Genomic DNA, 27584 nt, shown 5'->3' on the forward strand with positions numbered 1-27584 from the left:
ACTCCAGGGCTTGTGGTCGAAAAACCCGACCACATGCTTCTGGTCGCACTGGCGATGGTCGCGATGGTCAAGACCATCGCGACCATCATCCAGCACGCTCGTATGTGCTGTGGGTGGTGACCCACAGCTATACAAGCGTCCAGGAGGACGCTCCATTTTTATGGAGGACGGCCCTCATTCAGAGCGAGCGCTCTGCTCAGAGCGTCCGGCTCTGAATGAGGGCCCTTGGTTCTGATCTCCCCACAAGGATTCATATTGTATACATACCCACATGGAATTCCAATCCTACAAATCCTGCATTTTTCCCTGGGCCCATGACGTACATACTGTACATCCGGTATGTACATACATCGCTGCCGCAATGGCTAAAACCATGTAAAAAATTAAAATGTCATTATATGTACGGTGCCAAGCTTGGCAAATCTGGCATTTTTGAAGTCTCCATTGCAAGCTATGAGTCTGCTTCTGCCATCACAATCAGAGAGGCACTTTTCGTAGGATTGACCATAACTTTTATAAACAGACGAGTAACTGTTTATCAAGTATCCTGTAAGCGTAATTGATTATACAGTAGTTAGTATCTCCTAAAATGCGTAAATGTATTCATGTAATTTGTACCCTCTGCTATTTACAGCCTACACACCAGAATATGACACCGCCTGTGGTGCACTGATTCTCATGGGTCAGAAGAGCTCGGCCAGTTAGCAGGTACTTGACAGCGTCCTTACGAGGTGTGGAAACTGCAGCTCTCTGGATGGGACCTGTGTCACCTAATAACCATATAAAAAGCAACAAAAGACATATTACAATTGATTTCAGCCTAAACCTTCTTTTCCTTCCCCTTGACAAAATATCTGGCAAATGCCTCATCCGGCCTCAAGGCAACATTTCTGCATTTAAATCCCACTGCAGGGTGGAGGGGGATGCAGGGGCTGTCTGCATTTTTCCCAGGCTCCTGGATGCCTTTAAAATGTCACAAATACAGGTCAGAAGAGGCAGCCATACTGTAGTCTTGCTTTGAAGTGACAAATTCATGTTGCAGGACTGCATCTCTCTCATACTATTTGGGGGGGGGACCTAATATGTGTAATATAAATAATTCTAAAAAGTTCCTTGGGATTTCCAGAAAGCACAAAAAGTGAGTCACTGGGTCCCACTCACTATGAGGGAACCAGGAGATTCTCTGCTAAGGTCGCACAGCGGAAATGCTTCATGGTGACGGGATGGTTAGGCCTGGAGTCATCATATCATAATTTCACGGATATTCTGATTAATCTCCACAATCCGGCGTGACGTTACATGTTGAGTTTGGGCTTCGTGCAGGGACGTGTAGAATATTCTCATCTTCGGTATCTCCTGACTAATCTGCTCCCTGTAATACTATGAAGGTGATTAAAGAAATGGTTGATGGGTTGAAGAATGTAAAAAAATATATATGTATTAAAACTAGCTTATAAAGTATGAATAATTTCCACCAGGAAACAAAATCATTCTGCCCTTGTAGTACTGTATTTAGAGCTGGGACGTGTTCGTGTCCTAAAGCAATTCTAAATTGCAGTGTATATGGCCCGCGCAGTACTGTACAGTACATGCAAGGACAGGCGCTATTTTCCCAGCATGCTTTGCTACATGGGCATTCAGATCCACTGTATGGGCCAAAATTATTATATATAATAACAATTGATTTCAGCACACCTAGAGGACACGGCAGCAATACAAACTAGGTAAAAGGTGGCACCAAAAGTGATCAATTATGATCTCTACAAATTTCTTATCCAAACAAACTTAAATAAAGAAAAAACAATGCAATAGTGTAATAAGGGCCCTGATTCAGAGCCGGACGCTCTGACAGGGCGCTCTCTCTGAATCAGGGCCGGCCTTCTCTTTTTTAGAGCGGCCTCCTGGCCGCTCGCATAGCTGTGGGTGACCACCCACAGCTATAGCAAGCGGCCAAAAAGATGGTCGCGATGGTCAAAACCATCGCGACCATCGGGCTTGCGACGAGACCCTTGTGGTAGGGTCTCGTTACCGCAAGCCCTGGAGTGCTTTCGGCTCTATCAGAGCCGAAGGCACTCCCACTGACATCACTTGTGATGTCAGTGGGGCCGGCCTCCGTCTGGGCAGCCATGCACCCGGCACGCCCACAAAAGGGGGCGTGCTGTCACTCACCATCAACAGCACGCCCCCTTTGGTACGAGACCCATAGCTACGGCTTGGCCTTCGCTATCCGGGTCTCGCACATGCGCACGATGGAGCCGGATCTATCATGCGCATGCGCACTGGGCCAACATCAACCCGCTTGCGAGCGATCAGCGCTCGCGAGCGATTCTGAATTAGTCCCTAAGTTCATTCATTCACACATCCAATGTGAAAATATGAAAATGTAGATGTGGATCCTTAAACCAATAGGAAGGTTCTTGAAAGCTTGAAGGTTCTTCCTAGTCTTCCCAAATAAGGTACACCACGTGGCCAAAAGAAATTCTCCGACTGAATGTAGAGTTTACGTGCATCCTTCAGTGATATCCTTCATTTCCTGATTTAGATGTTTGTTATAAAATCCAATTGTTACCATCACTGGCAGCTCCAGAGGTGTGGTTGCAATGCAGTCCAAAGTTCAAATTGGGCAACCACACCAACTGCCAGAGAGTTCTGGCTGGCGACGTTCGGCAGCGTTTAGGGTGGCAGTTGGCGTGGTCCCGGGTTAAGCCTGTTGAATATGCATCCACGTGGTCCGGAGTAGTTGCTAACATCCTCACTAGAGATGAGCGGTTCGGATTCTATGGATTCCGATATGAATTACTCCGAACACCGGGGATATGAGTCCTCCTGAGCAGCGGCTCTGGTGTTCATGTCTGACTCAGATCCCACTTCCAAGTCGAACGTCATCCGCGACCAGGACTCGGCGCCATTTCACTCGCACGCTGTGCACTGCTCTGTTCATTAAAGTGGCTGTGTCCAGATTCACAAGTGGCTGTGCTGGCAAAGTGACTGTGTATAGGGGACACACTGCACGCTGATGTATGCTGCACTATACTCTGCTGATTAAATTGGCTGTGTCCAGATTCACAAGTGGCTGTGTGTGCTGTCGAAGCTGGATTATTGGCTGAGACAAGATCAGATTAAAATTGAATCGCAGCGACACCATCTTGCGACTGGCCGCAAAGTGCCATTTTGCGAATGGCCGCCTATGCGCCATTTTAGATAAACTCACTCTTTAGTACATGTGGCGATATTACTATTAGCATCATGCGATTGCATCTGTGACCATCGCCATAAGTTACGGCAATTCACCAAAAGCCCATTTCATGACTTTACGTAGTTTGGGTGCTCTGGATAAAGTGTATATTATTATAATTCCCCTAAAGGATATATTTCAGAAATGGCTTTACAGTATGTCAAAATTGGATTGCATTAGCTAAACAGAGAAAATGGCCACATGACAACTAGCCTTTGTAGACAAGCTTCCTGAATATAATGTCTGCTCTCACTCCAGGTGGCCCTGCTCGAATACACAGCTTACATTAGCAGGCTTCCTGAAATAAAACACCTTCAAAGCCAAGAGTGTTATCTGAGGTTTGGGTCTTGTAGCTGTGCTAATTTGCATATACACAAGAGCCTGGGAGAACAAAGGACTTTACTTTTGAGCCTGGGAAGGGTGGGGGCTGCTGAGAGGGGGGGGGCGTGTGGAACTATAAGGCTCAGCATTCCACACTGCTAGGTGTTCACTTAGCTTAAGTGAGATTTAAGTGCACCATTTCTCATACACACATTAATACGCACAATTGCACTGGTAACTAATCGCATATTAGCAAATGCATAAGATCCTATATGAAAACGCTGTTCATTAGCTTTATGCGCACGCATCTGCTCCAAGTTAACTAGCGTCTTTATATCAAACCCCGCATACTCACACATTACATATCCACATACAAGGTTCCATAAGCTTTAAGGTATAAGATTTAAGTTTGTTCATTTAGTATAAATGCTGTGAAATAAAGATTATTTGGTAACTAAGGTTTTATACATGCTAAGTAAGCTGTGTTTGGTTTTGTACTGATGCGTACTCTTTCAACAGAATTCCGGTATTATCGGTGTGGAGATTGCATCATGCATTCTCAACTTATGGACCGCAGAGACTTCAAGCAACAAAATGTATATTATATGAACAACTGTTAAGATGTTGCATGGGGCGGGAAACAGAGACCCGCAGTTGTTGGAGGCTGGGTTGTGTCTATTTGAATCAGCCTGTTAAATGCTCTGTAACAGATGCATCCCCCTTGAGGACCAATGGCATCAGCAACAAACTTCTCTATTATATTGTCTATTTCTGGGGGGGTATAAATATGTGTGCTCCAACACTGGGTCTTAGTCTTCTTGCTGAATGCTGACTGACGAGGGGTTTCTTGCTGATGCCTAACATCAGACCAGAGAGCGCTGCGTATGTATACTGTACTTGGGTTTGTATAATTCCTTTGCACCTAATTGTGTATGGATCAATAGCGTGTAACTGACTGTAGTTTTACTTGAATAATACTTGTGCTTTGGAACCACAGATTCCAGGTCTAAAGTCTTTATTTACTGTATGACTGCGTACGCAAAATAGCGTCATCCTTAGAGGTTTATAGGTAGGATATAAGAAGGTCTAGGCAGGGGTATATAGAGGTTCAAATATAGATTCCTTAGTACAAGGCATGCTGATGTATGCTGCGCTGTACTCATGCCCATCTGCTCCAGTGTAAAAAAAAAGTTTAATAATATTTTTAAAAGAAGTTTAAAAAGTAAAAAAAGAGCTCTATCCCTGTGTATACAAGCACTGTGACTGCTTGGGCTGTAGCCCACTGTGTATACAATTACTGTGACTCTGCTGGCTGTAGCCCACTGTGTATACAAGTACTGTGACTCATTGGGCCGTAGCCCACTGTGTATGCAAGCAATGTGAATCCCTGGGCCATAGCCCACTGTGTATACAAGTACTGTGACTCTGTTGGCCGTAGCCCACTGTGTATACAAGTACTGTGACTCCTTGGGCCGTACCCCACTGTGTATACAAGCACTGTGACTCCTTGGGCTGTAGCCCACTGTGTATACAAGTACTGTGACTCCTTCTGCTGTAGCCCACTGTGTATACAAGCACTGTGACTCCTTGGGCCATACCCCACTGTGTATACAATTACTGTGGCTCCTTTGGCTGTACCCCACTGTGTATACAAGCACTGTGACTCCTTGGGCCATAGCCCACTGTGTATACAATTACTGTGACTCTACTGGCCGTACCCCACTGTGTATACAGGTACTGTGACTCCTTAGGCCATAACCCGCTGTGTATACAAGCACTGTGACTCCTTGGGCTATAGCCCACTGTGTATACAAGCAATGTGACTCCTTGGGCCATACCCCACTGTGTATACAAGCACTGTGACTCCTTGGGCAATACCCCACTGTGTATACAAGCACTGTGAGTCCTTGGGCTGTACCCCACTGTGTATACAAGCACTGTGACTCCTTGGGCCATAGCCCACTGTGTAAACAAGTACTGTGACTCTACTGGCTGTACCCCACTGTGTATACAGGTACTGTCCATAGCCCGCTGTGTATACAAGTACTGTGACTCTGCTGGCCGTACCCTACTTACCCAAGGACAATTCTATCTTGCACTACCTTTCATTTCCACCACTGCTGTGTGGCAATGTGTCATAGATGTGCTTTAAACTGTGGTGTCTGTGCCGCTGCTCTGTCGATTAGTAACCAGCCAGCTCACTGCAGCCTTTGACCAATAATGGTGAAAACAATTTTGTGAGGTGATCTAAATTGACTGTAAATGACTGATAATTAATGTTATTGAGGTTAATAATACTCTAGGAACAATAAAAAGCCCAAATTATGTGATTTTAGCTTTTTTTTTGTCAATTAAAAAAAAAAATCCAAATCCAAAACCAGTCACGGTGGTTTGGCAAATCCAAATCCAAAGCCAGATGATGAATCAGAGCCAAATCCAGCAAAAATGGTCCGGCGCACATCTCTAGTCCCCACTAGTTTAATTTGTTTCTGTTCCACACCGCTATACGCGTTTCGGTACTAGGTACTTTTTCAAGGTCTTATAGGTGCAGGAAAAGATCCATATCACTGGGGGGTATAATGGGCATGTAGCCGATACCGTAGTTGAAATGTCAACATGATTAGAATGACTTACCTATTTTGGTGGGTCTGGTGGCTCCAGCAGTGTCTTCCGGGTCCAGCGGTGACCTCCTGATGACTTCTGTCGGACCCTACACAACTTCTGGCAGTGAGTATTGCTAGTACATAACCCTATACCTTCCACTAGTGCTTAACCCTAACCTGCCCTCCCACAGTCTAACCCTAACACTCCCCTATTACCTAACCCTAACCTCCTCTAGTGCCTAACCCACTCCTCCCCTAACGCAGTCTAACCCTAACACTCCCCTATTACCTAACCCTAACCAACCCCTAGTGCCTAACCCTAACCTCACCATCCCTCCACTAGCCTAACCCTATCCCTCCCAAAAGAGCCTAACTCTAAATCTCCTCCCATAGCCTAACCCTCCCCAGTACCAACCCTTAAGCTCCCATTCTGCAGCCTAACCCTAACCTCCCCTCAAACAGCTTAAAACTAACCTCCCTTCGCGCAGTCTAACCCTCCACTAGTGTCTAACCGTGCTACCCTCTCTGTGATGCCCCCTCTCTGTGATGCCCCCTCTCTGTGATGTTCCCTATCTGTGATGCCCCCTCTCTGTGATGTCCCCTCTCTGTGATGTCCCCTTTCTGTGATGCCCTCTCTTTGTGATGCCCCCTCTCTGTGATTTCCCCTCTCTGTGATCTCCCCTCTCTGTGATCTCCCCTCTCTGTGATGCCCCCTCTCTGTGACGTCCCCTCTCTGTGACGTCCCCTCTCTGTGATGTTCCCTCTCTGTGATGTCCCCTCTCTGTAATGTCCTCTCTCTGTGATGCCCCCTCTCTGTGATGTTCCCTCTCTGTGATGTTCCCTCTCTGTGATGTCCCCTCTCTGTGATGCCCGCTCTCTCTGTGATGCCCGCTCTCTCTGTGATGTCCCCTTTCTGTGATGCCCTCTCTTTGTGATGCCCCCTCTCTGTGATTTCCCCTCTCTGTGATGCCCCCTTTCTGTGATGCCCCCTCTCTGTGATCCCCCCTCTCTGTGATGTCCCCTCTCAGTGATTCCCCCTCTCTGTGATCTCCCCTCTCTGTGACGCCCCCTCTCTGTGACGTCCCCTCTCTGTGATGTCCCCTCTCTGTGATGCCCCCTCTCTGTGATGTCCCCTCTCTGTGATGCCCCTCTCTGTGATGCCCCCTCTCTGTGATGTCCCCTCTCTGTGATGCCCACTCTCTGTGATGTCCCCTCTCTGTGATGCTTCCTCTCTGTGATGTCCCCTCTCTGTGATGTTCCCTCTCTGTGATGTTCCCTCTCTGTGATGCCCAATGTCTGTGCTGTACCCTCTCTGTGATGTTCACTCTCTGTGATGCCCCCTCTCTGTGATGCCCCCTCTCTGTGATGCCCAATCTCTGTGATGACCCTCTCTGTGATGTTGCCTCTCTGTGATGTCCCCTCTCTGTGATGTCCCTTCTCTGTGATGCCCTCTCTCTTTGTGATGCCCTCTCTCTTTGTGATGCCCCCTCTCTGTGATGCCCTCTCTCTTTGTGATGCCCTCTCTCTTTGTGATGCCCCCTCTCTGTGATGCCCCCTCTCTGTGATGTCCCCTCTCTGTGATGCCCCTCTCTGTGATGTCCCCTCTCTGTGATGTCCCCTCTCTGTGATGCCCCCTCTCTGTGATGTCCCCTCTCTGTGATGCCCTCTCTCTGTGATGTCCCCTCTCTGTGATGCCTCCTCTCGGTGATGTTCCCTCTCTGTGATGTTCCCTCTCTGTGATATTCCCTCTCTGTGATGCCCAATGTCTGTGATGTTCCCTCTCTGTGATGTTCCCTCTCTGTGATGCCACCTCTCTGTGATGCCCCCTCTCTGTGATGCCCAATCTCTGTGATGACCCTCTCTGTGATGTTGCCTCTCTGTGATGTCCCCACTCTGTGATGTCCCCTCTCTGTGATGCCCTCTCTCTTTGTGATGCCCTCTCTCTTTGTGATGCCCCCTCTCTGTGATGCCCCCTCTCTGTGATGTCCCCTCTCTGTGATGTTCCCTCTCTGTGATGCCCCCTGTCTGTGATGCCCCCTGTCTGTGATGCCCTCTCTCTGTGATGTTCCCACTCTGTGATGTTCCCTCTCTGTGATGTTCCCTCTCTGTGATGCCCCCTCTCTGTGATGCCCCCTCTCTGTGATGTCCCCTTTCTGTGATGCCCTCTCTCTGTGATGTCGCCTCTCTGTGATATACCCTCTTTATGATGCCCTCTCTCTGTGATGCCCCCTCTCTATGATGTTGCCTCTCTGTGATTTCCCCTCTCTGTGATGCCCCCTCTCTGTGATGCCCCCTCTCTGTGATGTCCCCTTTCTGTGATGCCGTCTCTTTGTAATGTCGCTTCTCTGTGATGCACCCTCTCTGTGATGCACCCTCTCTGTGATGTACACTCTCTGTGATGTCTCCTCTCTGTGATGTCCCCTTTCTGTGATATCCCCTCTCTGTGATGCCCCCCCTCTGTGATGCCCCCTCTCTGTGATGTTCCCTCTCTGTGATGCCCCCACTCTGTGATGCCCCCTCTCTGTGATGCCCCCTCTCCGTGATGTTCCCTCTCCGTGAAGTTCCCTCTCTGTGATGTCCCCTCTCTGTGATGTCCCCTCTCTGTAAAGTACCATCTCTGTGATTTCCACTCTTTATGATGCCCCCTCTCTGTGATGTCCCCTCTCTGTTATGTTGCCTCTCTGTTATGCCCCCTGTCTGTGATGTCCTTTCTCTGTGATGTTCCCACTCTGTGATGAATCCTCTCTGTGATGCCCCCTCTCTGTGATGTCCCCTCTCTGTGATGCCCCCTCTCTGTGATGTCCCCTTTCTGTGATGTTCCCTATCTGAGATTTCCCCTCTCCGTGATGCTCCCTCTCCGTGATGACCCCTCTCTGTGATGTTCCCTCTCTGTGATGACCCCTCTCTGTGATGTTCCCTCTCTGCGATGTTCCCTCTCTGTGATGTCCCCTCTCTGTGATGCCCCCTCTCTGTGATGCCCCATCTCTGTGATGTCCCCTCTCTGTGATGCCCCCTCTCTGTGATGCCCCCTCTCTGTGATGTCCCCTCTCTGTGATGCCCCCTCTCTGAGATGCCGCCACTCTATGATGACCCCTCTCTGTGATGTTCCTTCTCTGTGATGCCCCTTCTCTGTGATGCCCCATCTCTGTGATGTCCCGTCTCTGTGATGTCCCCTCTCTGTGATGCCCCCTCTCTGTGATGCCCCCTCTCTCTGATGTTCCATCTCTGTGATGCCCTCTCTGTGATGTCCCCTCTCTGTGATGTCCCCACTCTGTGATGACCCCTCTCTGTGATGTCCCTTCTCTGTGATGCCACTTCTCTGTGATGCCACTTCTTTGTGATGCCCCATCTATGTGATGTCCCCTCTCTGTGATGCCCCCTCTCTCTGATTCCCCCTCTCTCTGATGTTCCATCTCTGTGATGCCCTCTCTGTGAGGCCCTCTCTGTGATGTCCCCTCTCTGTGATGTCCCTTCTCTCTGTGATGCCCCCTCTCTCTGTGATGCCCCCTCTCTGTGATGCCCCCTCTCTGTGATGTTCCCTCTCCGTGATGTCCCCTCTCTGTGAAGTCCCCTCTCTGTAATGTACCATCTCTGTGATTTCCCCTCTTTATGATGCCCCCTCTCTGTGATGTCCACTCTCTGTGATGTTCCCTCTGTTATGCCCCCTGTCTGTGATGTCCTCTCTCTGTGATGTTCCCACTCTGTGATGAACCCTCTCTGTGATGCCCCCTCTCTGTGATGTCCCCTCTCTGTGATGCCCCCTCTCTGTAATGTCCCCTCTCTGTAATGTCCCCTCTCTGTGATGTCCCCTTTCTGTGATGCCCTCTCTCTGTGATGTCGCCTCTCTGTGATGTCCCCTCTCTGTGATGCCCTCTCTCTGTGATGTTTCCGCTCTGTGATGTTCCCTTTCTGTGATGCCCAATGTCTGTGATGTTCCCTCTCTGTGATGTTCCCTCTCTGTGATGCCCCCTCTCTGTGATGTTCCCTCTCTGTGATGCCCAATCTCTGTGATGACCCTCTCTGTGATGTTGCCTCTCTGTGATGTCTCCTCTCTGTGATGTCCCCTCTCTGTGATGCCCTCTCTCTTTGTGATGCCCTCTCTCTTTATGGTGCCCCCTCTCTGTGATGCCCCCTCTCTGTGATGTCCCCTCTCTGTGATGCCCCCTGTCTGTGATGCCCCCTGTCTGTGAAGCCCTCTCTCTGTGATTTTCTCACTCTGTGATGTTCCCTCTCTGTGATGCCCCCTCTCTGTGATGCCCCCTCTCTGTGATGTCCCCTTTCTGTGATGCCCTCTCTCTGTGATGTCGCCTCTCTGTGATGTCCCCTCTCTGTGATGCACCCTCTCTGTGATGCACCCTCTCTGTGATGTACCCTCTCTATGATGTCTCCTCTCTGTGATGTCCCCTCTCTGTGATATCCCGTCTCTGTGATGCCCCCTCTCTGTGATGCCCCCTCTCTGTGATGTTCCCTCTCTGTGATGTCCCCTCTCTGTGATGCCCCCTCTCTGTGATGTCCCCTCTCTGTTATGTTGCCTCTCTGTTATGCCCCCTGTCTGTGATGTCCTTTCTCTGTGATGTTCCCACTCTGTGATGAATCCTCTCTGTGATGCCCCCTCTCTGTGATGCCCCCTCTCTGTGATGTCCCCTTTCTGTGATGTTCCCTATCTGAGATTTCCCCTCTCCGTGATGCTCCCTCTCTGTGATGACCCCTCTCTGTGATGTTCCCTCTCTGTGATGTTCCCTCTCTGCGATGCCCCCTCTCTGTGATGTTCCCTCTCTGTGATGTCCCCTCTCTGTGATTCCCCCTCTCTGTGATGTCCCCTCTCTGTAATGTACCATCTCTGTGATTTCCCCTCTTTATGATGCCCCCTCTCTGTGATGTCCACTCTCTGTGATGTTGCCTCTGTTATGCCCCCTGTCTGTGATGTCCTCTCTCTGTGATGTTCCCACTCTGTGATGAACCCTCTCTGTGATGCCCCCTCTCTGTGATGTCCCCTCTCTGTGATGCCCCCTCTCTGTAATGTCCCCTCTCTGTGATGTCCCCTTTCTGTGATGCCCTCTCTCTGTGATGTCGCCTCTCTGTGATGTCCCCTCTCTGTGATGCCCTCTCTCTGTGATGTTTCCGCTCTGTGATGTTCCCTTTCTGTGATGCCCTATGTCTGTGATGTTCCCTCTCTGTGATGTTCCCTCTATGTGATGCCCCCTCTCTGTGATGCCAACTCTCTGTGATGCCCAATCTCTGTGATGACCCTCTCTGTGATGTTGCCTGTCTGTGATGTCCCCTCTCTGTGATGTCCCCTCTCTGTGATGCCCTCTCTCTTTGTGATGCCCTCTCTCTTTGTGATGCCCCCTCTCTTTGTGATGCCCCCTCTCTGTGATGCCCCCTCTCTGTGATGTCCCTTCTCTGTGATGCCCCCTGTCTGTGATGCCCCCTGTCTGTGATGCCCTCTCTCTGTGATGTTCCCACTCTGTGATGCCCCCTCTCTGTGATGCCCCCTCTCTGTGATGTCCCCTTTCTGTGATGCCCTCTCTCTGTGATGTCGCCTCTCTGTGATATCCCCTCTTTATGATGCCCTCTCTCTGTGATGCCCCCTCTCTGTGATTTCCCCTCTCTGTGATGCCCCCTCTCTGTGCAGTCCCCTTTCTGTGATGCCCCCTCTTTGTGCAGTCCCCTTTCTGTGATGCCGTCTCTTTGTGATGTCGCTTCTCTGTGATGCACCCTCTCTGTGATGCACCCTCTTTGTGATGTACCCTCTCTATGATGTCTCCTCTCTGTGATGTCCCCTTTCTGTGATATCCCCTCTCTGTGATGCCCCCTCTCTGTGATGCCCCCTCTCTGTGATGTTCCCTCTCTGTGATGCCCCCTCTCTGTGATGCTCCCTCTCTGTGATGTTCCCTCTCTGTGATGTTCCCTCTCTGCGATGCCCCCTCTGTGATGTTCCCTCTCTGTGATGTCCCCTCTTTGTGATGTCCCCTCTCTGTGATGCCCCCTCTCTGTGATGCCCCCTCTCTGTGATGTCCCCTCTCTGTGATGCCCCCTCTCTGTGATGTCGCCATTCTGTGATGACCCCTCTCTGTGATGCCCCTTCTCTGTGATGCCCCATCTCTGTGATGTCCCGTCTCTGTGATGTCCCCCTCTCTGTGATGCCCCCTCTCTCTGATGTTCCCTCTCTGTGATGTTCCCTCTCTGTGATGTCCCCTCTCTGTGATGTCCCCACTCTGTGATGACCCCTCTCTGTGATGACCCCTCTCTGTGATGTCCCTTCTCTGTGATGCCACTTCTCTGTGATGCCACTTCTCTGTGATGCCCCGTCTCTGTGATGTCCCGTCTCTGTGATGTCCCCTCTCTGTGATGCCTCCTCTCTGTGATGCCCCCTCTCTCTGATGTTCCATCTCTGTGATGCCCTCTCTGTGATGTCCCCTCTCTGTGATGTCCCCTCTCTGTGATGTCCCTTCTCTCTGTGATGCCCCCTCTCTCTGTGATGCCCCCTCTCTCTGTGATGCCCCCTCTCCGTGATGTTCCCTCTCCGTGATGTCCCCTCTCTGTGATGTCCCCTCTCTGTAATGTACCATCTCTGTGATTTCCCCTCTTTATGATGCCCCCTCTCTGTGATGTCCACTCTCTGTGATGTTCCCTCTGTTATGCCCCCTGTCTGTGATGTCCTCTCTCTGTGATTTTCCCACTCTGTGATGTTCCCTCTCTGTGATGTTCCCTCTCTGTGATGTTCCCTCTCTGTGATGCCCCCTCTCTGTGATGTTCCCTCTCTGTGATGTCCCCTCTCTGTTATGCCCCCTCTCTGTGATGTCCCATCTCTGTGATGTCCCCTCTCTGTGATGCCCCCTCTCTGTGATGCCCCCTCTCTGTGATGTCGCCACTCTGTGATGCCCCTTCTCTGTGATGCCCCCTCTCTGTGATGTCCCCTCTCTGTGATGCCCCCTCTCTGTGATGCCCCCTCTCTGTGATGCCCCCTCTCTGTGATGTCACCTCTCTGTGATGTCACCTCTCTGTGATGTCACCTCTCTGTGATGTCCTCTCTCTGTGATGTCCTCTCTGTGATGCCCCCTCTCTGTGATGCCCCCTCTCTGTGATGTCCTCTCTGTGATGTCCCCTCTGTGGTGCCTCCACTCTGTGATGCCCCCTCTCTGTGATGTTCACTCTCTGTGATGCCCCCTCTCTGTGATCCCCCTTCTCTGTGATGTCCCCTTTCTGTGTTGCTTCCTTTCTGTGATGTCCCCTCTCTGTGATGTCCCCTCTCTGTGATGCCCTCTCTCTGTGATGTCCTCTCTCTGTGATGTCCCTTCTCTGTGATGCCACTTCTCTGTGATGCCCCCTCATGTAAGACAAGTTATGTGGGGGAGGGGGGGCAGTAGTTGGAGGTGAGTGAGTACCTGCATTGTGTGGTACTTGTTTCGGAATACCCGTAATTCTGTACAGTTCTGTTACACAGATGTGACTGCACATACTGACGTTATAAATCACCGTCTGTCTGTATAAGGACACAGGTTTGTCTGAGACAGTTACATTGTGTAGGCTGCGAATGTTACATCTGTGTGACATAATTCAACACGTTACCTTGTTAAAAGTGTCAATTGTGTAATATAAAGAGTGAGATTCCACAGGTCTGCCCACAAACACATAGGGGTCTATTCATCATCTCTTCATTACTACAAAAGCAGGTGAAAATCAACATTTTTACCTGCTTTTGTAGAAATAACACAGGAGATATCACAGATACTGTGTGGCCTATTCATCAACACTAAAATAAAGTTTTTAAGGACATTTTCCTTAATTAACGTTATTTTAGTATTCATAAAGGGCTCTATTTATTAACATTATTTTGACTAAAATAAAGTGATAAAGGCTGTTTTGTGTTTTCACACCCTTTTCACATTATTTTAGTATCACCTGTAGTTATTACAGGGCAATTGGAGTAGAATTCGTAAAATTCTACTCCAACCCCTAAGTACCTCTTATTTTTAGTAAAGCAGATCACATTTCCCATAATTGTGATGGGAAATGTGATCCGACCAAAGTTACTAAAAATAAATAGTGAAAAAATATCGGGGAAAGCCCTGTGATAATAACGCCACCTGGAGGTGGCGTTATCCAGGGTCTCCCGCTCTAACGGGCAGAGCAGAGCCGGGAGTCGGTCCCAGTAATCAGCTGTGTGGTCTAAACAGACCGCAAGCTGATTCTTGTAAAAAAAGAAAAAAAAATTGTCAAAAACATTTTTTACTTACCTGACTCCAGTGAACGGTGATCGGGCCTCCGGTGATGTCTCCCCTCCGGTCAGCTGGTCTACCATACTGCACTGCAGCCCGGTCATCAGGTGATCGGGTCCCAGTGCAGTATGGGATCTCCTGATCGGACGCATGGAGGACATCACCGGAGGCCGGATCACTGGGGCAAGGCTTCGTGCTGGGAGGCGGGGCTTAGCGCAGGGGGGGGTAGCAGCGGTGGCTGGTCGGCGCACGCGCGTGCAGTTTGTCTCTGTATTTTTCACGAAAATACCGTGACTGGTGTGCGGAGGGGATTCGCAGGGACAGAGCTTTCTCGCAAGCTCTGTCCCTGCAAGTGATTTGTAGTAAATCCCTGTGATATTGCCTGAATTCGCAATGTGAATTCAGCAATAATATCGTACTACAATCTGCATTCAATAATCGGATTGTAGTAAACAGAGCCCAAAGAGACAACAAAGGAGATATTATGGATATCTCCTGGTTAAGTCCCCCTGCGTTAATTTACACACTCCCCATACATTTGTACATTAGTACATTAGTATGGGGATGTAGAAATTATGGTATTCATCAAATTCCGAAAATTATGTATTTTCGGTATTTGATGGAGTTACTATCTGCTACTGTGAAACGTACCTGTTTCAGTGTGGGCAAGTCCCCCAGCGTCTTCCTCCATCACTCTGGTCCGTCTGGCTCTGGTGGCTGGTCTGACAAGTGTTCTCCCAGCAGAACACAATAAGGTTTAGAAAATAAAAAATCACTTTTTTTTTTCCTAAACTACTATAGTCTGCTGGGAGAACACGTGTCAGACCAGCCACCGAAGCTGGAGGCGCTGAGGCGGGCAGGTAAGTGTGAGGATGGGGGGAAGTTTTCGGAGGGGGGAGACACACAAAATTACTGCAGTTGTAGGTAGTGCTGCGCATGGTCTGGTTTTTCCGAATGTAACAGCGCATTCGCATCACTGATTACAGCTGCTGTAAGTTGGAGCAGGCAGGGATAATTATCTATTTCCCGAAAAGCTGTCATCGCAAAAATGACAGCTTTTCGAAATAGATAGTTATAGGGAGGAGGAATGATGAATTCCTCTGGTAATTAGGTAGAACTCCATGCCCAGGGGCTGGCTGGCAACTTTTAGCCTGGGGGGCAAATGCGTGCAGGCGGCCCTGGCAGAGGAGTAGCGTGTGTGTCCCAAGAATATGCGTGCTATGGCAACCCCCCCTCCAGTGTTCCAGGGAGGAGGCGGGTCCATATAGGATTAATGTAAGGTAAAAATAAAGATCAGGGCAGCCCCCTGTCATAGTGCCCATATGCAGTGCCCCCGTGTGCCACAGGAGAGAACACCGTTATGCAGGCCTCCAGTAGTGCCCCCAGTAGTAGTCCCCCCCTTGAAGTGCCCCCAGTAGTAGTACTCCCCCCCTTGTAGTGCCCCCAGTAGTAGTAGTCCCCCCCTTTGTAGTGCCCCATTAGTAGTAGTCCCCCCTTGTAGTGCCCCCAGTAGTAGTAGTCCCCCCTGTAGTGCCCCCAGTAGTAGTCCCCCCTTGTAGTGTCCCCAGTATTACTAGTCCCCACCCTTGTAGTGTCCCCAGTAGTAGTAGTCCCCAGTAGTAGTAGTCCCCCACCCCCCTTGTAGTGCCCCCAGTAATAGTAGTAGTAGTCCCCTTATAGTGCCCCCAGTAGCAGTAGTCCCCAGTAGTAGTAGTCCCCTCCCCCTTGTAGTGCCCCAGCAGTAGTCCCCACTTGTAGTGCCCCCAGTAGTAGTAGTAGTCCCCACCTTGTAGTGTCCCCAGTAGTAGTAGTCCCCAGTAGTAGTAGTCCTCCACCCCGCTTATAGTGCCCCCAGTAGTAGTAGTCCCCAGTAGTAGTAGTCCTCCACCCCCCTTATAGTGCCCCCAGTAGCAGTAGTCCCCAGTAGTAGTAGTCCCCTCCCCTTTGTAGTGCCCCAGCAGTAGTCCCCACTTGTAGTGCCCCCAGTAGTAGTAGTCCCCCCCTTGTAGTGCCCCCAGTAGTTGTAGTCCCCCACCCCCCTTGTAATGCCCCCAGTAGTAGTAGTTCCCCACTGTAGTGCCCCCAGTAGTAGTCCTCCCCCTTGTAGTGTCCCCAGTAGAAGTAGTCCCCCCCTTGTAGTGTCCCCAGTAGTAGTAGTCCTCAGTAGTAGTAGTCCCCCACCCCTCTTGTAGTGCCCCCAGTAGTAGTAGTAGTAGTCCCCTTATAGTGCCCCCAGTAGTAATCCCCAGTAGTAGTAGTCCCCTCCCCCTTGTAGTGCCCCCAGCAGTAGTCCCCACTTGTAGTGCCCCCAGTAGTTGTAGTCCCCCACCCCCCTTCTAATGCCCCCAGTAGTAGTAGTCCCCCCTTTGTAGTGCCCCCAGTAGTGCCAGTCACCCCCCCAGTAGACCCACGTAATATAAAAAACAAAATAAAAAAAAACACTTACCTGAATCCCCGCTCCCGTCGCCGCCATCTGCTCCTCCGTCTGTCCTCCCGGGCCGGGCCGCTCTGCATTATGGGAGAGACGTCATATGACATCATGACGTCTCTCCCATTGCCCACTGCGGGAGCCGGAAGATGGAGCGGCTCCCGCAGTGGGCGCAGCAACAGCTAATGAGAGTCTGATAGACTCTCATTGGCTGCTGCTTACAACAAACACACAGCTGCCAGAGCCGGCGGCTGTGTGTTTGTCAGTGTAGTGCTGACCGAACTCCGTCCGGTCAGCGCTACACACGCGGTGCAGTCTGTGTCACAGTGACACAGACTGCACCGGCCCGCGGCACATGGCACCCTGCCCCCCGGCCCAGCCCGCCACTGTCTATGCCAGTATTAAACCTAATTACCTCCATAGAAAGTTTAAGTATGATGAATAGGCCCCTGTATCTCCTGCTTACCTTTCTCTCCCGGAATGGCCCGCTGTCCCCATACACTAGTATCACAGATCTCCTACTTACCTTTCTCTCCTGGGATGGACCACTGTCCCCATACACTAGTATCACAGATATCTCCTACTTACTTTTCTCTCCCGGAAAGGCCCGCTGTCCCCATACACTAGTATCACATATATATCCTACTTACCTTCCTCTCCCGGAATGGCCCGCTGTCCCCATACACTAGTATCACAGATATCTCTTGCTTACCTTTCTCTCCCAGAATGGCTGCTGTCCCTATACACTAGTATCACAGATATCTCCTGCTTACCATCCTCTCCTGGAATGGCCGCTGTCCCCATACACTAGTATCACGGATATCTCCTGCTTACCTTCCTCTCCCGGAATGGCCCGCTGTCCCTATACACTAGTATCACAGATATCCCCTGCTTACCTTCCTCTCCCGGAATGGCCCAATATCCCCATACACTAGTATCACAGATATCTCCTGCTTACCTTCCTCTCCCGGAATGGCCCGCTGTCCCTATACACTAGTATCAAAGCTATCTCCTGCTTACTTTCTTCTCCCGAAATGGCCCAATATCCCCATACACTAGTATCACAGACATCTCCTGCTTACCTTCCTCTCCCGGAATGGCCCGCCGTCTCCATACACTAGTATCACAGATATCTCCTGCTTACCTTCCTCTCCCGGAATGGCCCGCTGTCCTCATACACTAGTATCACAGATATCTCCTGCTTACCTTCGTCTCCCGGAATGGCCCGCTGTCCTCATACACTAGTATCACATATATCTCCTGCTTACCTTTCTCTCCCGGGAACGGCCCACTGTCCCCATACATTAGTATCACAGATATCGCCTACTTACCTTCCTCTCCCGGAATGGCCTGCTGTCCCCATACACTAGTATCACATATATCTCCTACTTACCTTCCTCTCCCGGAATGGCCCGCTGTCCCCATACACTAGTATCACACATATATCCTACTTACCTTCCTCTCCGGAATGGCCCGCTGTCCCCATACACTAGTATCACACATATCTCTTGCTTACCTTTCTCTCCCAGAATGGCCTGCTGTCCTCATACACTAGTATCAAAGATATCTCCTGCTTACTTTCTTCTCCCGGAATGGCCCAATATCCCCATACACTAGTATCACAGATATCTCCTGCTTACCTTCCTCTCCCGGAATGGCCCGCCGTCTCCATACACTAGTATCACAGATATCTCCTGCTTACCTTCCTCTCCCGGAATGGCCCGCTGTCCTCATACACTAGTATCACAGATATCTCCTGCTTACCTTCGTCTCCCGGAATGGCCCGCTGTCCTCATACACTAGTATCACATATATCTCCTGCTTACCTTTCTCTCCCGGGAACGGCCCACTGTCCCCATACACTAGTATCACAGATATCTCCTGCTTACCTTCCTCTCCCGGAATGGCCCGCTGTCCCTATACACTAGTATCAAAGCTATCTCCTGCTTACTTTCTTCTCCCGAAATGGCCCAATATCCCCATACACTAGTATCACAGACATCTCCTGCTTACCTTCCTCTCCCGGAATGGCCCGCCGTCTCCATACACTAGTATCACAGATATCTCCTGCTTACCTTCCTCTCCCGGAATGGCCCGCTGTCCTCATACACTAGTATCACAGATATCTCCTGCTTACCTTCGTCTCCCGGAATGGCCCGCTGTCCTCATACACTAGTATCACATATATCTCCTGCTTACCTTTCTCTCCCGGGAACGGCCCACTGTCCCCATACATTAGTATCACAGATATCGCCTACTTACCTTCCTCTCCCGGAATGGCCTGCTGTCCCCATACACTAGTATCACATATATCTCCTACTTACCTTCCTCTCCCGGAATGGCCCGCTGTCCCCATACACTAGTATCACACATATATCCTACTTACCTTCCTCTCCGGAATGGCCCGCTGTCCCCATACACTAGTATCACACATATCTCTTGCTTACCTTTCTCTCCCAGAATGGCCTGCTGTCCTCATACACTAGTATCAAAGATATCTCCTGCTTACTTTCTTCTCCCGGAATGGCCCAATATCCCCATACACTAGTATCACAGATATCTCCTGCTTACCTTCCTCTCCCGGAATGGCCCGCCGTCTCCATACACTAGTATCACAGATATCTCCTGCTTACCTTCCTCTCCCGGAATGGCCCGCTGTCCTCATACACTAGTATCACAGATATCTCCTGCTTACCTTCGTCTCCCGGAATGGCCCGCTGTCCTCATACACTAGTATCACATATATCTCCTGCTTACCTTTCTCTCCCGGGAACGGCCCACTGTCCCCATACACTAGTATCACAGATATCTCCTACTTACCTTCCTCTCCCGGAATGTTTCGCTGTCCTCATACATTAGTATCACAGATATCTCCTACTTACCTTTCTCTCCCGGAATGGCCGCTGTCCTCATACACTAGTATCACATAAATCTCCTGCTTACCTTCGCCCCCTTTTTAAATAGGGACATACGATAGAGCACCTAAAAAAGGGGCATGGCCTCATGAGAAAGGACCAGGGAAGAGATAGTGGAGGCCAGGAGATGCTGGGGATAAATAGGGACATAATATAGTGCTCCTGAGAGAGGGCCACGGCCTCATGGGGAAGGGCCAGGGAAGAGATAGGGGAGGCCAGGAGATGCTGGGGATAAATAGGGACATGATATAGTGCACCTGAGAGAGGGCCATGGCCTCATGGGGAAGGGCCAGGGAAGAGATAGGGGAGGCCAGGAGATGCTGGGGATAAATAGGGACATAATATAGTGCACCTGAGAGAGGGCCATGGCCTCATGGGGAAGGGCCAGGGAAGAGATAGGGGAGGCCAGGAGATGCTGGGGATAAATAGGGACATAAGATAGTGCACCTGAGAGAGGGCCATGGCCTCATGGGGAAGGGCCAGGGAAGAGATAGGGGAGGCCAGGAGATGCTGGGGATAAATACGGACATAAGATAGTGCACCTGAGAGAGGGCCTCGCACCTCACAATTCGCACCTAATTGTATTGACCCCTTAGTGTGCATAGAAAGCCTGAACTGTTATATCTTAATTCTCATATCTTCCTGAATCATGTACAGTAGATATATTTATTTGGTTTAGGACCTCCCTTTGACAAGGCAATTTTAGGTTTACTGCTCCTTATAAAAAAAAAGGGACTCATTCTCCATTTAGCGCAAAGCAAAAAGGAGCCAGTAACTTTGCACCTTGGTACTGTACAACCATGTTGTGCTGTACGTTGGACAGAAGTAAGATGTGCAGAGAAATTTAGATTTCAGAGGGTTTTGTCCTAACTGCATATTTTATTACCAACACACTTTGGGGCTGATGCAAATTTAAACGTTTGCCCGATAACAGAGCGCATCTTGCATGAAAATCGTACTGTGCGAAAATGAGTGTGGGCACCGCAGACTCGTACACATGTTTATCACATGTACGCTTATGAGAGGCAAAATGAAGGTGTGGAGAGGCAAAGCAGAGGAAGGGTGTGTTCCTGCCAACCTGCAGGCTAATATCCGCTTTTTTGGAGGTGTGACTTTTGTACCTCTCATAGGGCAGGTGCAAGTACACCTGTGAAAGTGCTGCATAGGTGAGTGCACCATGGGGTGCTTACAATTCTGCATATACATAATGTGATCACGTATGCAGATCTCCATCACACTGCATTATGGGACTATTTCCTCTCACCTGGTAGTGGTAGCAGTAATATAATGTTCTCCCACGTCGTGCAGAAGAATTGCAAGCGAAACGCGTCGTAAGGTGACCATGGACAGCGGGCAACCGGTACTTGCCAGTTGCTCTATATTGCCTGTAGATGCAACGTTTGGTAAGAAAATACTAATGGCGCTTGATCTACGAGGCTTTATCAAATGCAGTGATCATCCTCCATTATATTATACGGTTGCAAGACACAGGACATGCACAGTTGAATAAAGTACATTTTAATTGATGTCAGTGGACTAAAATGGGTTCCTGTCAAATACATGTTGGCACAAGGAAATTCCTGGTGAATATTGGCTGAGATTACAAAATGGCTGCTCCCATTATCTGTGCCTGAGGTGACAGATACATCTTCACTTGACACTTTGCTTCCACTGATAAATATGGGGAATATAGTTTAATCATAAGCAAAAAGTACTAGTTCCAAAAATACCTGCGGTTTCCAAGGTTTACACTGACAGGAAACAGAGCAATAGGGCTGCAAGCAAAACTGTGGAGCTTGCAAATTGCAGATTACTTTATGTCTGGACGTCAGTGAATAAGGAGCCACACCTTCCGATAGAAGTCACGCTTACCCTTGGGGAAGCGAAATCATACGGAAATCAGCGAACCACAACGCAGTCCCTTTCCATACTCTTAAGCTGGAAGGGGTTAAGTCACTGGGCGCTGCTGCAAAGGTCTCATCCTGGGGCTATGCCCGAGATTCTCAGGATTCCTCAGCCATAATTCATTGATGATTCTCTCACAGTAAGCGTTTGCATCAGCACAGACGGCGTGTAGACTGATACTGTCTGCGTAAGGCGGGTGGGAGCTATACCTCACATATATCACTGAGGCCGCCTCTTGCGGATAAGAGGCCTGATTTAGAGACGAACGCAGTGCCAATATTGTTCGCAGAACAAGCGACTGTTTGCCGTTACGCATGCGCGAATGTCGGACTGCGATTATTCTCGTTCATATGGAATCACTAGCAAAGTGAATGACAGGTAGTCAGCGTTTGGGGGAGATGATGGGGGGGTGGTTAGAAAAACACTGAAGTGTCTGACCAAATTTTAAATGCTGTTTCATGGGCATGGATAAATTAGCCATTGCAATCGCCATCAGAGTATGAGAGCCCTGTGTATCAAAAGATACGCTGTGTTTGCTGCTGGTCAGACATGTCCTACATGCTGCGTGACTGCCTGATGTGCATCGATGGTACCGATGTTTATGCTGCTGTACTTCGTTGGTTTGATATGAGAAGGCAGCAGTGGGCGTCCCTATGCTGGGCTGTGCTTACACTGTATGGATATGAGAAGGCAGCAGTGAGTCTCCCTATGCTGGGCTGTGCTTACACTGTACGGATATGAGAAGGCAGCAGTGGGCGTCCCTATGCTGGGCTGTGCTTACACTGTATGGATATGAGAAGGCAGCAGTGTGCGTCCCTATGCTGGGCTGTGCTTACACTCTGTGGATATGAGAAGGCAGCAGTGGGCCTCCCTATGCTGGGCTGTGCTTACACTGTACGGATATGAGAAGGCAGCAGGGGGTGTCCCTATGCTGGGCTGTGCATACACTGTATGGATATGAGAAGGCAGCAGTGGGTGTCCCTATGCTGGGCTGTGCTTACACTGCATGGATATGAGAAGGCAGCAGGGTGGCGTCCCTATGCTGGGCTGTGCTTACACTGTATGGATATGAGAAGGTAGCAGTGGGCGTCCCTATGCTGGGCTGTGCTTACACTGTATGGATATGAGATGGCAGCAGGGGGCGTCCCTATGCTGGGCTGTGCTTACACTGTATGTATATGAGAAGATAGCAGTGGGCATCCCTATGCTGGGCTGTGCTTACACTGTATGGATATGAGAAGGTAGCAGTGGGTGTCCCTATGCTGGGCTGTGCTTACACTGTACGGATATGAGAAGGCAGCAGTGGGCGTCCCTATGCTGGGCTGTGCTTACACTGCATGGATATGAGAAGGCAGCAGGGGGCGTCCCTATGCTGGGCTGTGCTTACACTGTACGGATATGAGAAGGCAGCAGTGGGCGTCCCTATGCTGGGCTGTGCTTACACTGTATGGATATGAGAAGGCAGCAGGGGGCGTCCCTATGCTGGGCTGTGCTTACACTGTACGGATATGAGAAGGCAGCGGTGGGCGTCCCTATGCTGGGCTGTGCTTACACTGTATGGATATGAGAAGGCAGCAGGGGGCGTCCCTATGCTGGGCTGTGCTTAGACTGTATGTATATGAGAAGGTAGCAGTGGGTGTCCCTATGCTGGGCTGTGCTTACACTGTACGGATATGAGAAGGTAGCAGTGGGCCTCCCTATGCTGGGCTGTGCTTACACTGTACGGATATGAGAAGGCAGCAGTGGGCGTCCCTGTACTGGGCTGTGCTTACACTGTTCGGATATGAGAAGGGAGCAGTGGGTGTCCCTATGCTGGGCTGGGCTTACACTGTATGGATATGAGAAGGCAGCAGTGGGCGTCCCTATGCTGGGCTGTGCTTACACTCTGTGGATATGAGAAGGCAGCAGTGGGCGTCCCTATGCTGGGCTGTGCTTACACTGTACGGATATCAGAAGGCAGCAGTGGGTGTCCCTATGCTGGGCTGTGCTTACACTGTATGGATATGAGAAGGCAGCAGTGGGCGTCCCTGTACTGGGCTGTGCTTACACTGTTCGGATATGAGAAGGCAGCAGTGGGTTTCCCTATGCTGGGCTGGGCTTACACTGTATGGATATGAGAAGGCAGCATTGGGCGTCCCTATGCTGGGCTGTGCTTACACTGTACGGATATGAGAAGGCAGCAGTGGGCCTCCCTATGCTGGGCTGTGCTTATACTGTACGGATATGAGAAGGCAGCAGTGGGTGTCCCTATGCTGGGCTGTGATTACACTGTACAGATATGAGAAGGCAGCAGTGGGTGTCCCTATGCTGGGCTGTGCTTAAACTGTACGGATATGAGAAGGCAGCAGTGGGCCTCCCTATGCTGGGCTGTGCTTACACTGTATGGATATGAGAAGGCAGCAGTGGGTGTCCCTATGCTGGGCTGTGCTTACACTGCATGGATATGAGAAGGCAGCAGGGTGGCGTCCCTATGCTGGGCTGTGCTTACACTGTATGGATATGAGAAGGTAGCAGTGGGCGTCCCTATGCTGGGCTGTGCTTACACTGTATGGATATGAGATGGCAGCAGGGGGCGTCCCTATGCTGGGCTGTGCTTACACTGTATGTATATGAGAAGATAGCAGTGGGCATCCCTATGCTGGGCTGTGCTTACACTGTATGGATATGAGAAGGTAGCAGTGGGTGTCCCTATGCTGGGCTGTGCTTACACTGTACGGATATGAGAAGGCAGCAGTGGGCGTCCCTATGCTGGGCTGTGCTTACACTGCATGGATATGAGAAGGCAGCAGGGGGCGTCCCTATGCTGGGCTGTGCTTACACTGTACGGATATGAGAAGGCAGCAGTGGGCGTCCCTATGCTGGGCTGTGCTTACACTGTATGGATATGAGAAGGCAGCAGGGGGCGTCCCTATGCTGGGCTGTGCTTACACTGTACGGATATGAGAAGGCAGCGGTGGGCGTCCCTATGCTGGGCTGTGCTTACACTGTATGGATATGAGAAGGCAGCAGGGGGCGTCCCTATGCTGGGCTGTGCTTAGACTGTATGTATATGAGAAGGTAGCAGTGGGTGTCCCTATGCTGGGCTGTGCTTACACTGTACGGATATGAGAAGGTAGCAGTGGGCCTCCCTATGCTGGGCTGTGCTTACACTGTACGGATATGAGAAGGCAGCAGTGGGCGTCCCTGTACTGGGCTGTGCTTACACTGTTCGGATATGAGAAGGGAGCAGTGGGTGTCCCTATGCTGGGCTGGGCTTACACTGTATGGATATGAGAAGGCAGCAGTGGGCGTCCCTATGCTGGGCTGTGCTTACACTCTGTGGATATGAGAAGGCAGCAGTGGGCGTCCCTATGCTGGGCTGTGCTTACACTGTACGGATATCAGAAGGCAGCAGTGGGTGTCCCTATGCTGGGCTGTGCTTACACTGTATGGATATGAGAAGGCAGCAGTGGGCGTCCCTGTACTGGGCTGTGCTTACACTGTTCGGATATGAGAAGGCAGCAGTGGGTTTCCCTATGCTGGGCTGGGCTTACACTGTATGGATATGAGAAGGCAGCATTGGGCGTCCCTATGCTGGGCTGTGCTTACACTGTACGGATATGAGAAGGCAGCAGTGGGCCTCCCTATGCTGGGCTGTGCTTACACTGTACGGATATGAGAAGGCAGCAGTGGGTGTCCCTATGCTGGGCTGTGATTACACTGTACAGATATGAGAAGGCAGCAGTGGGTGTCCCTATGCTGGGCTGTGCTTAAACTGTACGGATATGAGAAGGCAGCAGTGGGCCTCCCTATGCTGGGCTGTGCTTACACTGTATGGATATGAGAAGGCAGCAGTGGGCGTCCCTATGCTGGGCTGTGCTTACACTGTACGGATATGAGAAGGTAGCAGTGGGCCTCCCTATGCTGGGCTGTGCTTACACTGTACGGATATGAGAAGGCAGCAGTGGGCCTATGTATGCACGGCTTTGCTTTGGAAGGCATTAGCACATTTTAGCAACTGCGATCCGGGAGAGACTACAGTTGCGATTGCAGGGCTGTTAAAGGTTTTGCAGGCTCTCTAGCTGATGTTGGAACTACAAATCTCAGCGTGCCCTGTTGGTCTCCGGTTAGTTCTGGGTGGGTTGCTGTAACCTGCTTTTACCGTAGGGATGGCAGATCTAGGGTCCCGTCTCTCAGCCATTTAGGCGCTGGCTGCTATGACTGAAGAGCATGACGTATAGAGTGTAAGCCTGCGAGCACGGCCCCCTTTCCTCTCTGTCTGTCTGTTATTATTACACAGTGTTATTACTTTTTGTTCCCAGCTGTAAAGCGCAAAGAAATATACTGGCGCTATATAAGCAGATGTTAATAATAATGTTAATAAATGAATAAAACGGACGCAAGCAGACGTCTAATCTAATGTCAGTTCTTTTGAAGTCATTATTTGTATCGTTAGGTGAAACTTGACATTTGGCAATGAGAGTATTAGTCAGAGTCAGAGAGGCCTGCGGCCCCCCAGGCTGTGAATGACTGAGTAATAGGGGCCCAATGAGTAGCAATGAGAGCGGCAGGCAGCGAGGGCTTTCATGGGGCCACAGATCTTACTGAGTGACTGAGATGGGAACACAGGTGGGGACGTGGCTGTCATGGGAAAGGAGCAGACGGGGGCACGTTGGGATCTCGGAGCACGGTGGGCAGGGACAGGCCTATGAGACATGTAGTGTTATGTATCTCCTGCAGAGGAGGGAGAGACCAGCATTGAGCTCCCGGCCCCACTTCACATTCCCATGCTGGTGTCTTATCATAGAAGGAAACAAACGCGGATGAGATAATGGTAGCGCAGGTGTGGGGACTCGGGAGCAGGTTCTCCCCCTTATGTCTGCAATATATGACAAACACCCCTTATATGTACAGTATATGTAATTAATAATCACCCGTTATATGTACAGTATATCTAATTATATAATCACCCGTTATATGTACAGTATATCTAATATATAATCACCTGTTATGTGTACAGTATATCTAATATATAATCACCCCTTATTTGTACAGTATATGTAATTATATAATCACCCCTTATATGTACAGTTTATCTAATATATAATCACCCGTTATATGTACAGTATATCTGATATATAATCACCCGTTATATGTACAGTATATCTAATATATAATCACCCGTTATATGTATAGTATATCTAATATATAATCACCCCTTATTTGTACAGTATATGTAATTATATAATCACCCCTTATATGTACAGTTTATCTAATATATAATCACCCGTTATATGTACAGTATATCTAATTATATAATCACCCTTTATATGTACAGTATATCTAATTATATAATCACCCGTTATATGTACAGTATATCTAATATATAATCACCCGTTATATGTATAGTATATCTAATATATAATTACCCATTATATGTACAGTATATCTAATATATAATCACCCGTTATATGTACAGTATAGCTAATATATAATCACCTGTTATATGTACAGTATATCTAATATATAATAATCACCCGTTATATGTACAGTATATTTAATTATATAATCACCCCTTATATGTACAGTATATCTAATTATATAATCACCTGTTATATGTACAGTATATCTAATATATAATCACCTGTTATATGTACAGTATATCTAATTATATAATGAACAACCGTTATATGTACAGTACACAAGTATATGACAAACACCCATTTTACATACAGTATAACTAAATACATAATATACACCCATTATATGTACAGTATATCTAAATATATAATCACCCGTTATATGTACAGTATATCCATTATATAATAATCCCCCGTTATAGGTACAGTATATCCATTATATAATAATCCCACGTTATAGGTACAGTATATTAAATATATAATAATCCCCCGTTATTTTTACAGTATATCTAAATATACTAATAATCACCCGTTATATATGTACAGTAAATGTAAT

This window comes from Taudactylus pleione, unplaced genomic scaffold (genome assembly GCF_031769625.1).
Source record: "Taudactylus pleione unplaced genomic scaffold, aTauple2 ptg000965l, whole genome shotgun sequence".
NCBI classification, from domain to species: domain Eukaryota; kingdom Metazoa; phylum Chordata; class Amphibia; order Anura; family Myobatrachidae; genus Taudactylus; species Taudactylus pleione.